Source organism: Coturnix japonica, chromosome 19 (assembly GCF_054131305.1).
Source record: "Coturnix japonica strain WE chromosome 19, WE-NBRP24, whole genome shotgun sequence".
NCBI lineage: Eukaryota > Metazoa > Chordata > Aves > Galliformes > Phasianidae > Coturnix > Coturnix japonica.
This window is the reverse complement of record NC_140681.1, coordinates 7,352,384-7,366,066: the sequence shown is the minus strand read 5'-3', so window position 1 is coordinate 7,366,066 and position 13,683 is coordinate 7,352,384. Positions and strand designations below refer to the sequence as shown.

Below are 13,683 nucleotides of genomic sequence, written 5' to 3'. Positions count from 1 at the left end.
TAAGACGCAGCTGTATCTGATGCCTTTATAAGAAGGTAATTGTAAGAAAAGACAATTTAATCTAATAAATACAGCCACATGGAGAAGAATAAGTGCAAGCAATTAGAGATAACCATTGGCTGAAAATTGTTCTGAACCTTGGAAAAACTTTTCTTACAATCAGGTGCTAAGAAAAACAAACAAACAAAAAACCCCCACAAAAACAACAACAAAACAACATAAAGCAAAAGAAACAAAGCTGTTTATAAAGCTCATAAAGAACTGTAAGCAGCAGTGCCCACAGCTAACTCTCTGCAGGGGGTCAAGTAGGCCTTTCCCAATGCAGCTGTGTTTGGCTGCACAAGCTGTATTTGTCTATGACAGAAGATGGAAAAGGTTCCTTCTTTCCCCCATTTTGTCCATGGCATTTGCAAAGCAGAAAGTCATCTTTCAAAACCTGGTCCAGATATCTTTTAGCATTACACATGTTCATATTCCACTATTCATTTACAACCAAATTACTAGGATTTATAGATAAGAAGCCACAGGCTCAGACAATTGTCCTGCATTTCCTTTCAAAATAAAGAAGCACTGAAAAACAAAAACAAAAAAACACCTCAAGTTGGGCTCTGGCAAATCCCTTCATTGCTGCCACATTTTCTTATCAGTAAATATTGTTATTTACTCAATTATCCAGTATTCGGAATATTCTGAGCCCTAATTATTTTATGTTTCTAACGTGATTTGAAGATATGAAACAATAGTTGATGACAATAGGAATTTCAGATCTATTTCAAAATAATTTGAAACTCTCCTACTTCCTTAACAGCACATACAGTACAACCCCAGCCATAATATGTGGCATTATAAGTACCAGGAGCAGCTCCTATTTGGCCATTATTGAGTTGTGGAAGGGCAAAAAAAAAAAGAACAACAAACAGCTTATGACCTCAGCTTCTTCACAAAAGCACTGCACGCAGGCTAACTGATACAGTATCAGAGATTAATGAAATTAATCCAGTACAATTTGTATATAAAACTAGCATTGTGTAGCACTGCAGTGACAGAATATAAGTTCAAACAATTGAGATAAACGCTCAGGAGTTATTAATCTTCATGGGGAAGAACAGCTTTTCAACAGCAAATTTTTCTTTCTTTCTAGAGTGACAACCCTGGCTTTGATGATAGCCTTTGTCACACCATTGGGGTCTTATCCTGCTCTATGCATGAATCCATTTTTTCCTGTTAAAGGACATGGTGCAGCAGCAGTTTTGATGGTGCTGTCACAGCACTGTTAGGCCACATCACTAGAAGAGGCTTTCTGTATAGTAGAAACAAAAGAAATCCTACTGTCCTTAAGACATGAGTTTGAATGTTCTGCCTCTATGCCCATTTTCTTTTGCTGTACTGAACAATTCACTTTTCTCCTGTTTGGGGAAAGAACCAGGTAACTAACTGCTGTCATTGGCATTGTGAAGAGTCAAAGAAGAACTGCAAAATGGTTTGAAAAGTGACAGTATTATACATATATACTGTACAAACAGAGAGGTAGATAGAAAAAATAGAATGTAAGGATATATATAGAAACTTCTTAGAACAACAGGTTTGCTTCTCATAATTAGCCTTTCACAGATGTTTCTAGGTGAGCTAAGACTTGTCTGGAAAATGCAAATGGCTGCACTAATCCAATGCCGTAGAACACATAAGTCCTTGAAGATGACAAAGGACTTCTGAAAGATCTTTAATTTTTTCACTTTCTATGAAGCACAGGAACGGCTGCACAACTCTGACCACAGATCAGACCAGAATTTAAAAGGCTTTTGAAAGTAAACTGGTGAGCAACTATAAGAGCATGAATACGATTGCTACAGCATTCCTGCATTTACAGCTCATTTTGCACCTAAGATCAATTACCTCATCTAGGCAGGGACGGCAATGCTGAAATGACACAAGTTGTACAGTATGCTCATGCATAAAACACCTTTACACGGTTTTAGGAAAGTGTTCCAGAGATGATATTTTTATACCAGTTTTTAGGACTGGCATTTTCAAATGTTTTGTAAAGAGAAAAAAATGTACAGAATATTTTAGAGTTGTTTTCCAACGATGTTTGAGGGATTTTAGTATGCTAATAGTGTTATATTTTTCTTCACGTTCTGTATTTTTAACTAAACACATGTATCCTGCATTAAGATAAAAGTCTTAATATAATTTGTTCAACTTTTTGTGTTGTATTGTCGAATCCATGTTGTCATTTTAGTATTACTCCTCTGTGTGTGTCTGGTATATTTTATGCTCTGCGTCCAACAGAGTTGAAATATCTTAACGATGGTCATGGATGGTCACAATGTTGGATTTTCTATCAGAGAGGATCTGAACACTCCTTTTGGGTTTGAAAAGTTGAAAGATGACTAAATGAGGGACATTTTTGTTGGGTTTTTAAAATTACTTGGGCTACTGCTGTTTAAACAGAACCTTTTGGACTTCACAAAGAATGAGAAAGTAAATAGAAAACCGTACATTTTGTTTTATGGGACACGGGACAATTAAAAAAAGCTCTTTCCTGCTGTGTGTGAACTGCATTGTGTCTGCATTGGAACTGGAGCTGTTTAGTCTGAGGAGGAGGAATAGTCACCATCCCTGGATGCCAAGGAGGTGGCTGAGTCACCATCCCTGGATGCCTTTAAAAACTATTTGGATGTGGTGCTCAAGGACATGATTTAGCAGAGGGTTGTTAGGGCAGTATGGTTAGGTTGTGGTTGGACTCAGTGATCTTTAAGGTCTTTTCCAACCTGAACAATTCTGTGATTCTGTGTCTTTGTAGGTTGTGAAGTAAAGAACTAAGTTTCTTCCCCTGAAAAACAGGAGCCAAGAATATACATTGCTGCCATTAATCCCCCCAGCTGACAATGCAAAATTTCCTTTGACTATAAAAACAATCCTGAGTCCTCCCTCCGAGTATTAAACTCAAATTTGCATTCAGAACAACAAATTGGGTGACAAAATACATTATTTCCATGGTGTATGTATGGTATTAAATGCATGGCAAGAAGAAATTCTGGACAGCCAGCCAAACTTCTCAAATCAACTTCTTTATTTACTTCTAAATGCCTTCTGCCTCTGATCTACTTAGATTGCCAGTGCTCTCTGCTATCTGTAGCATGGGAACTCTTGTCATTTTCCAGTCTATCCAGGGGCTTGCATTTAGGCAGACATCGTATTCACAGAAAGACTTGCTAAAGAAATTAAATATGCACATCTGAAAGGATTCAATAGCATTCCAATAAAAAAGAGGATAACATAAGAGTTCAGTCCCCTCACTCATGCTTCTGATCAACATACAACGTTTTGGGCTTCCCTCTCTTCGTAGCAATAGAGAGAAACATTGTCAAACAAGGAATTCAAAAACTGTTGTATCCTGCACATCCTCTGTGATGGAAAATAAAGTTGTTTTGTCCTACTATTTGCATTAGCAAATTTCTTACATTTTCAAAGTCTAGTAGCCTGAATGCTATGAGGCTAGGACAAGAGTCTAGTATTTACCATTGATTTGAACAACGGTTTTATTTCCACTGCACTTGCAAGAAAATATATAACACTGGAACAGAAACCGAAGAGAAGCAAACTATGTCAACATGCCAAAGATAGAAGCAATAAATAATGAGCTACTGTCCAAGCAGTATTTTAAGCTGGAGAAAAATGATAGATATCAAAGAATGAGGAAGTTGGAACAGACCTCCCCTATTTCCCTGACAAGTAATGCACAGATGTGTGGTCACTCCTCCAGCTTTTAGAGAAGTATTATGTTTCATAGGTTGTTTTACAGAAAAAGCCTACACAGGAAAATCAGAACAATAAACAGGCATAAGGAATTCAAATTAAGAAACAGCTTAGCATAGATCACAGACAGAATTAATCTTACAGATCAGCATTAAGACTCCTAGCTCAATGTTCCTCAACATAAGAGCTCTCTCTTTTTTTCATCTACATTTCCCACTTTACTGGCATCAGTTTTTATGAATTTCCTGTTCATTTCCCTGGTGAATTTGACCAGTTTACTCTACAGCCTGCTTTCTCATTCAATCCTATTCACCTGGGCAACCAGCTAGTCACTGGAGAAGGAATTAACTGCTTGCTCACTGGAAACCAATTAAGATGTCTGCATTTTTTTCATGTTACTTTTCAGCAGGGACAGAGGCAGGGACTGTGACTCTGCCAGTTCGTTGCCTTACAAGTCTTAGCAGTACATTCAGTAGCTTGGATTAATAACCTGCCTAGAACAAAGAGCAAATATCAACAAAGAAGCTTCAGAATTAGAACTTCTAATAGTAGTACCAGTTCTAACTGCACCTATGGCTAGCACAGAGTGACGTGAAAGAAAAGCTACCTGTAACAGTGGTTCATCAGGAGGCATGTTGCTGCTGCTGAAAATACCAAAGGGAGATACTAAATGCCTGCCAACCAACTGTGCTGCGCTTGCTGTCTGCTCTCAGTTCACCAGCTGCCATGATCACCAACAGGGAGACAGCTGCAGCCCAACCAGACCAAAACTAGGACACGCCAGAGGCCATTTGCTTCCAAATTTCCTCTACAAGGAGAACTAGATTTTAAATCTGCCAGGCTGGAGCTGCCCATCTGCTGTAAGCACAGGTATACAGAAGAAATGATGGGAAGAAGACAATAATACTCCTCTTCTTCAACCTGTTTCTACCTGGACACTCCACTGGCTAGACAGTTTTTTCTACGGATGATATACGGCCTTAATATTCCCTGTTTCTACAACATTTTTATTGTTGCCCTGTGCTCATAAAAGGTTGGGTGTACTCTTTGGTGATTTAATTGTTTTCATCTTACAAATAGCTTTCTATTAACATAAAGGTCTATCTGTCTTGCATAGATTGCTGTTTTACACTGACAGTTCCACCAATGCATCACGCTTTTGCTTCTTCAACAGAGGATAACACTCTAGGAATCGAGCTCATACACTGGTCTCTACACAGACTCAATAAAACAGCTCAGGCACAGAAAAATGGTGTTTGGGCATCAGGTTTGCTGTACTGCATATTTGGGTTGTATTTTTAATTATATCATCCTTCTCCCAAAATCTTTTGAAGACTGACAGCATTAAAAGATCAGTACAAAATAATAACTTCTGCATGGAGAAAAAAAAAAAAAAAGAGTAAAAATTACCTTTTTGTTGTTTTTTCTTCACAAAAGAAATGACTCCTTGTTAAAACTGTAGCTCTGTTGAGTTTTGATAGCAGAAGCTACGTCCAGTTCATTGATTAAAATAAGTTCTCTGAAAGAGAAGAACAAGGAGGGTGAAACTGGGAAGAGTGAAAGTGTAGATGGAGCATCAAGAAACATTCTCAAGAGTAGAATTGATAGAACATTGCTACAATCCCTTAGGAACAGTTCTGACCATTTGCATCTTACAAAGCATACAATTTGAGAGACCACAAATGATCTAAAGGAGCACACAGTGCAATCTTAGTTTGCGCTGTACATTAGATAATGATCACAATAATCCCACTGGAGCTTAAAATCTACTATGAGAAAAATTACTGCCACATTAACGTGACTTCTTGTAATATATCACACAGGACCACTCAGCCATTGGGTTTCACAGTTACTACCAAAAGGCAGTTCTTCCCCAAAGGGAACCACAGTCCAAAACTGTTAGGTTTTTTTGAAGAGCAGTGTACTCAGTATCTAACAAAAGAGCAGTGTTAGCCTAGACAAACTACCACCCCACCTAGAAAAATAAAGCTACACCTACCAAAACTCTATCCTGAATGAGTTGTTAAGATTATAAGTCAATTTCTGATTTGTCTAGAATAAAAGCAATAAAACTCCCAATTCTTATACTTCTGAAGTGATTTTAACTGTTTCCTATCCTGTAGCAGTTTGCCTCGGCAAAGTTGTTTACTTTAGGTCAGTTCATGCGCAGCTCACCCCTACTGCCAGTAATTAAAGGTAGTTAGCAGCTCCCTGGGTGCTGCAGACAGCTGTGATACAGCCACTCCTTCAGTCACAAGCAGAGGAGCTGCCGTGCTGCTGAGCGGGCTGCATTTTCTAAATGGAAGCTCCCTTGGAGCTCCTTCACAGTCCCTGGTAGCCACGATTCACTGTTTGAAAAATGCTTCTGCATGCCAAAATAATGACTCATTTTGCAAGATGTCAATTAATGCCCTGCAGTCTGCAAAAAATAAGTCAATTTTTAATGAATAAGAATTAAAATTAGTAATTAATGTTTGAATCAAGTGATTATTTTCTTGATCCTGCTTAAAATTAAATTTGGTTATAAGCACTTTGAAGGCGATGAGCAAGGAATCATTATTATTTAATCAGGTTTAAATTACTTACATAATTACCTACATGAGTGACGTATTTTCATCTCGAGATAATTCAAAATAATTAGTATGGCTTTATCACAATTTTAATGTGCAAAAACCTAACTCAGATTACTAGCAGTGCTTGAATGCTTGCTTTTTTGCGATGGAACTTATCTGGAAATTATTGCACCAAAGTTAATGAGGCTATCATATGAATACATTGTGTGGAAAGTGATTTGGAAAGGATGCCTCATTTATCTCTGATTCCACATGAATTCAGCTCTGCTTTATTTTTCAGGTTTTGTTTTTTCTTTTTTTTAATTAAAGTTTTGTGAAATAATAAGCAACTTTACAGCCAGTACAACAACTACTGTGTCTTGCTGCAAGAAATAACAAACCTTGGGCCTTGCTTCTATTGCCTATTTGGTGTAAAGGGTAGTTTCCATGTATTCAGTGGAATCACGATGCTACACAGCACATACAACCCCAGCACAGATTTGCATATGCTAAAGTAAAAAAAAAAACAGTTTTTTAAACAGCATGGACCAAACGTTCACCAAAAGATCGAATTCCTGTCTGTGTATACAGAACTTCAGAAATCACAGCTACCTAACAGACTTTGTTTAGGTACAATGAAGAAATTAGGAAAGTATCTGAAGTATTTTTACCTTTTAAAGCAGGCTAACTTTTTAAAAGGCAACTTGATTGCCTTTTAAAGGAATTAACAGATAGTGATAAATCAGAGGAGCCAGTATAATATCATTAGCCAGAAGTGCTGTATAGACCACATTTATTAAAATTTCCCATTAGAGAATTCCACGAGGGTTGCACTCAGATGCAGCCTAGACCATGGCAGTGGTTAGTTTATAACGAGAAGATAATTACAAAGTTCAGAACAGAAGTTTCCCAACTGTTCATTATCTGTGAGGTTTTCACACCTTCTTACAACAAAGAATCCTGAAGTGCCAACATATTCCTCCACATTTAGCCGCCAGTGTTTGCCTCAGCTCAGTCTCACAGTCGAATCTTCTGGGGGTCTATCTGTATTACTGGACCTGGAAGGGACTCCCAGATCCTCCCTGTGCATGGCTGGGCTGCCTTCATGCCCTCCATGTATCTGGTTCCCCTCTGACTGCACTTTCAGTCTAACTTGGAATAATCTTGAAATATCTTTATCTTCACAGTGTCCCTATAAAGCAGGAAGTACTGTTTATCTGCTGTACAGATGGAAAATGAGAACAAGCTCTGTGAGATATAATTCTAACTGAAATGACTGCATTGAAGTCACCTGACAGATGAGAAACTAGCGGTATTTTTCACATAGGATGAGGGTTACCAGCAGTGCACGTCTTGGATCTGCATTGGGTTCTGCCAGGACTTGCTCACCAATGAAATGAAAAGAAGAATGGGGGTAACAGACATAAATTTAAAAAAATCAAATGACAAAATGTTACATAGGGTGGCAAAATACAGACATGGTTGGAAAAGGCTGATGAAGAATTTCACAAGAATGAGCAGCAGATGTGATTAAATGGGAACTAAAATTCAACATCAGTAAATGTATAATATTGGTCATGTGGAAAAAAAAAATAAATTAGATACGGGATGTATGAGGTCAGGCTTTCAATTTGATATGCAAGCTGTGGAAAATCTCCCAGAGTTTCTGCTCCATTCTCTAGAAACATTAGCAGTGAGCTCAGAGGCAATCATAATGGGAAATGGTAGCAGAAATCCTTATTAATTCCATGGTACACTAGTCCTCATAAGACTTAAATATTACAGGAATTATTCTTGTAGTTTAGGCCTCCAAATGTTCCTGGAGAATCCAGAGAATCTGCAAATAAGCTTTGTTACACTGCATAAAACAAATCCTTATCATAGGAGCCTTGCTTTCTCCTGCCCACTGAACCTTCCTTTAAAATGCAGTACCTGCTCCTTTTCCCTACTTTTCCATATATCCCTAAGAAGGCTTTGCATTGGGCAGTTCTGGGCTTATCCCTCTATCAAGTGAGTTTCCTATAGTTCATTGTTTTGGTTTGGTTTGTTTTCCCATAAAAACAAATCAGAAATACTGTATGGAATCTGCCACAACGATCAAAACCTGGTCTCAGAGTGATTAAAAAAGCTACGTATGTTTAGCTTAATTCCTCTTTACTAGATAGTTTTTATTTGTGGATACTTGTGGAATTGTAAAATATATTAAATCTCATGGAAATATCAGTATTTAGCAGCAGCAAGTGAAACTCCTGCTGGCTTCAAGTGAAATAACAGGCTTTTTTTCAGACATGAAGGTATGCAGGTGCAGTCAACAAGTAACCATGAATTGCAAAACCACAGTACCAGTTAAGTCTGCTTCTTCTTGATAAAGGTTCCAGGCAAATTCCCAAATTTCCAAGTAGCAGCAGAATTAAAGCTACAATTTCAGCCTAGTTCTGTTAGCAATCCATATTAATAAGAGGCTGCACACTTATGCGGGGAGTTTAACTACAGAGAAATAAATGACATGACTGTGTTAAGGCAGCAAAAGAGAACGCAAGCTTCCCCTCTTCTGCAGACTGAGGCTTTCCCTGCTGGGCCCAGCCACCTTGCTCATAGCATTCAGGGTTGGTCAGCATACAGTCTATCAGGCTTTATCTTCTTCTAGAACAGCCAAGTGCCAGCTAGCAATTAATACTGTGTAAGTTCTTATTGCAGTTCAAACTATACTTCTGGATTCATGTTCAGGGAAAGTCATAAAATGGCAAATGCATTCTGCCAAATGAATTCTATGTTAGATGCGAATCTGAAATTTGCATCAGACTTTGCAGGAAGGCAGGGAGTGAGGAAATGAAAGCTAAAAAGCAGTTAAACAAAGAAACACTAAATGTCTCTTTACAATTATGTCGCCCGTATGTAAAGCTGAAAGGAGAACGCATTTAGAGTTCTAGCCCATGTTTTCAATGCTGCATGGGGTAGTTGGAATCTCAAAAGTGTGAAAAGAAGCAAATTCTATTAGCTCCTCTGGGGTAAATTACCTGTTCTTACTGGTAAGACGTTGAAGGTAATCCATTCTACTCAAAAGAATAATCCATACAGCTATATATACACATATATAATAATGAACTTTGCAAAACAAATGCACATATAGAACTCAGCTTTTCTATGTTGCAAGGGTGGAAAAAATTTCAACAGGCACTGTACGAGTTAGCTGTGGGTGTTAGGTGAGTTAGCTGTAACCGCCTTAGACTGGTGCTCCCAGCATCATTCTTACTGCAGCTGAGTGGTACTTGTACAGATGTGAAATTGTTTCTAACCTTTGAAAGCCAAAGGAAATGAAGTCTCCTCCTCCAAATGAATTTTCCCACTTATTAGTATGAGTAAGAAGCAAACATGCCAGCAATCACAGGAAACTGATTTAAGAAAGCTATATCTGATCAATACAACTGAATGATGGCTATTAAGAGTGATTATTAAATATGAGTTTCAACATTCATATCTTTTTGCACATTATGCCATTCATGTGATTTATTGTAAATATTATTTTTTTTCCCAGTTGCTCATCCAGAGAAACCACAGATGATGGACTGCAGGAGAGACTCCCCACAACGAGCTTCAAACATGTTCAGCCTCATTAGTTTTAGACATACTGGCTCATAAAAATCTTCAAACATACTGAGAGGTTCCATGTGTGTCCCAAAACTAATATACACAGCAAAGTGCAATCTGTGTAAAATTGCAAAATCCCTCAAAGTAGATTTAAAAGACAGCGCAAATCTCTACTCCTACTCCTTTCACATTATTACAACAGGATGACTTGAATGCATTCACAGTGCTATCACCAGAAATGGAGGCTGATGCTAGTGGGTGCTGAAACGTAATGTATTTTCCATACACTCCAATTACATTAAAGTGACAAAGGTTTGGGATCATCAAACTATTCGGTTATTGATTGGCCTTTGGACAGAGAGCATTTGTTTCGAGGTTCTCCCTCTAACCCTGTGTTCCATTAAACTCACTGAAGTTAGCAGTCAGAACAAATTGCTTTTTGGAAGATTAACTAAGTTAGATGGTAAGGCTAAGTGCACAATCTATTCTCTCTTCCCAATCACTTACAGTTCATCAGCTTCTGTAATAAAAAATGGGAACATTAAAAGTCTCAGAAGGAGCAGGACTAAAAGGATATGTCGTGTTTTAATCACTTGATTTTTTCCCCCCTTTTCCACAAAATATTGAAGAATACAGGATTGTCGAAGAGAAGACTAAGACTTCCTTTGGCTTCCCAGTTGAAAAAAAACCACAAATGTAAGAGATAAGAACTTCACAGCACCCTCTGAGGATGCGTTTTTTCCTGTCAAATTCAACTGAAGAAGAATTATTTGATACAGAAATAAAAATCATGCTGATGCATCAATCCGTAATCAACAGTTAATCCCACCAACAACTGAATCCATCAACAGAGGACTTAAAAAGCTTCTGGCTAATTCTTTCTTAAATGTACCCCTGCTGAAAACAGAGAAAATATAGACAGTATGGGGAGAGAAGAATTTGGTTCCCTGCATTCTGATCACCCTGTATGCAGCTTTTTCAATTCAGCAGTGAATATTGCAGTATGATTTAATTTAAGATGCCACAGAACAAAGATGAAAATATGCCAGACAGAAAAATAACCATTTTGTTCTTATTTATATTTTCTTTGTAATCATTTATCTTATATGGAAGACATTTCCAATAAAAACTTCTGCAGAACCATAAAATATCATCTCTCTATACGTAGGAGAGGGAGAAAGGATAGCTTGGCATTTCCTGCAATAGCCTGAACCACTGAAATCTTTAGCTCTGTTTAGTATTCCCCTAAACAAAACTCACACAGAAACCAGCAGATTTCTGCCCACTTAATTTGGTTCCCTGAAAATCCCTTAACTTGATTCTAGATACTGCTTGGCAAACTGGTTGATGTGTGCTGAAACACAAGGTCAAATGCGTTGGCTTCCTAACGAAGAGCAAGGGTACATGGTGTACATGGAGAGATGCTGCTACAGCCAAATGAAGAGGCCCTGCTGTATGGCTCCTGCCCCATTCTGTGCCAGCTTTGGCACTCATCAGAGTTTTCTGGGAGCTTATTCAATGTGCTAAATCAGCAGAAAGCCATTTGTCCTTTCACTAGTGTGTTTCCTGCTCAGTTAGCAAGCTGAATCAGCTCCCAACAAGGTTCAGTGCATCAGTACAAGGCAACAGGACAGCACTGAGTGGGGAGCAGGCTGTCCTCTGTCCTTCTTCCAGCAGCAACAAGCTGTCATACTGGCTTCTCAGTGTTGGGCAACCTCACTCAGAGGTACTTCAGTAAGATCTGCTAATGACCTTTCTGGAATCTGGACACAGATGTCGTACCAAAGAGAGGAGTTTCCTTGTGCCAGCTGATAGATGCAGCCATAGACACTACCTTGTGATGAATGCTGCTGGCAGATATTTCCCTTGCCAGGGGCTCACCATTTCCTCTTTGTTGCAGCTCAGGGTCCTGGGTCTGAACCAGTACTTCATGAAAGCATTTCTCATCTGCTGCAATGGAAAACTTGAGGCCTCCCCACTTATCCCACCTGTTTAGTGAACTTGACTGAAGTTGCAACAATATGTACAGTGAGCGCACAGCTAACCTACGCTATCAGCTCAACTTGTGGACAGAGAAGCCTCCACCAAATGCAGTGAGAAAACTGGTGGTATTTGTCACTTATACAGAGATCACAGCCTCCAGTTTCATGTGAGGGAGGAGAGGGGAATGAATGCTGAAGGGAGTGAAGGGAGGAGAAGAGGAAAGGAGGGGAGATGAGGGGAAGCTGAGTGAAGGACCCTGTAGAAAGATTATAGCAACCATGGCTTCTCTTTCCATAGAAAGGACATTGCGGAGCCCCATAACATTTAGAGATTTAGGAAAGTATAGCCCTGACAGTAAGCTTGAAGGATGAAACCAACAGGATAAAAATCATCCCTGTCTTCACTGGTTTCAACCTCTGAACAAGAGAAAAGCAGGGTGCTATAGAACAGAACAGGAAAACAAGTATAATCTTCTTTCACTGACTTCCAGCTCAGCACGATTGGCAAGTGTTGTTTTGAAGTGAGTTTAAAGATCAATTACTAGGTTAGAAGTGAAATCTTTTGCAAATTCTATAATTGATGAGCTCCAGAGAGAGTTCTTTTGTTATGTGCACCACATCAGATCAGAACAAATCTTTAGATGCTGCCAGTGAACCAGAAAGCAGCAAGAGGATTTCACAGGGGGAAAAGAATAATCTTATGAGTCTCTGAAATGAGTGCCCTGCTGGTCTACTGAATGTGGGCAAAAGCCATGATTAAGTCTGCTGCCATTCCTACTTTGCTGTTGTCAGGCTTTATATCAAAGACAGATCAAAACCTTAATCTGCATTCATCTTGCTCAGCTATTCAAGTTGGTAATAGAAAAAACAATCTTAGCAGGGTCAGGTTTGATTTCTTCTAAATGAATTTCCTGGTGATAGGCTCTTTAAAATCATCTGTTCTGCTGCATTTATTTTATCCTGCATTATGGAACATTTGGCTAATACACATGATATAAACATGTTCATCTTCAGGGCATAACAAAATGCTCCAAGATCATTTATTTACTAGAAATAGTTAATGGGATGAGCAGAGGCCTGCTGAGCATGTGAAAGAATGCCCATAAATTACCCTGTGCTTTTTAAAAAGCAAGAACATGAAAACCATTAAACACAAAGCCCTTTATCCTGAAATTCCCACAGATTACATGAGGAGGATGAAAAGACTATGGTACTTCATTATAAATATAAATGGAGATAATGAATAAATGTAAGTAAGATTAATATTGCTTCTAATCTTGCTCTTGAGAAGCATCAACTGTTGGGGAAAAAAACTAAAAAAAAAATAAAAATTGCATGTAGATGTGGAATTAGAGATTTTACATAAGGGGTGACACGAATTGCTGATCTGTAACGGCCTAATGAAAGAATGCTTAAACTGTCCTCCTTTTATAGAATGTACCATTGCTTAGTCTCAACTCACACATTGAGCCAACAAAAGAACCATGTACCAATCTCAGCTTAGTCTGGATCCATCTGACCTATGCAGAGTTCAGTACCCCTCTGTTCCCCGAGGGGTCAGATAAATAGTCTGTATGATCATACCCGGACAGGCTGCTCCGAACCCACGAGGATCCCCTGCGGGAAATCCCAGCTGCCAGCGGCAGGAGGCTGCGGCTCAACGCGGGGGGACGCGTTTCGTTACTCAGCCGCCCCTTGGCCAGGAGATGGCGGTAATTCACTGTGCAGGGGGAGGAAAGCTGGACCAGGCGCTCAGAAATGCAGACAGGGCGTGTAGGGGAAAGGGAAGAAAGTCAGAAAAC

General features: G+C 38.9%; 1 long non-coding RNA gene across 3 annotated transcripts in view; it reads right to left on the bottom strand.

The window, feature by feature from the left end:
• Positions 1-13,683, bottom strand: part of LOC146757842 (uncharacterized) — a 249,532-nt gene that overhangs the window by 132,994 nt on the left and 102,855 nt on the right. For all 3 annotated transcript variants that reach the window (XR_014935960.1, XR_014935961.1, XR_014935962.1), the window contains exon 3: positions 5,170-5,278. This is a non-coding gene — a long non-coding RNA (uncharacterized LOC146757842). The remainder of the gene's footprint in view (positions 1-5,169; positions 5,279-13,683) is intronic.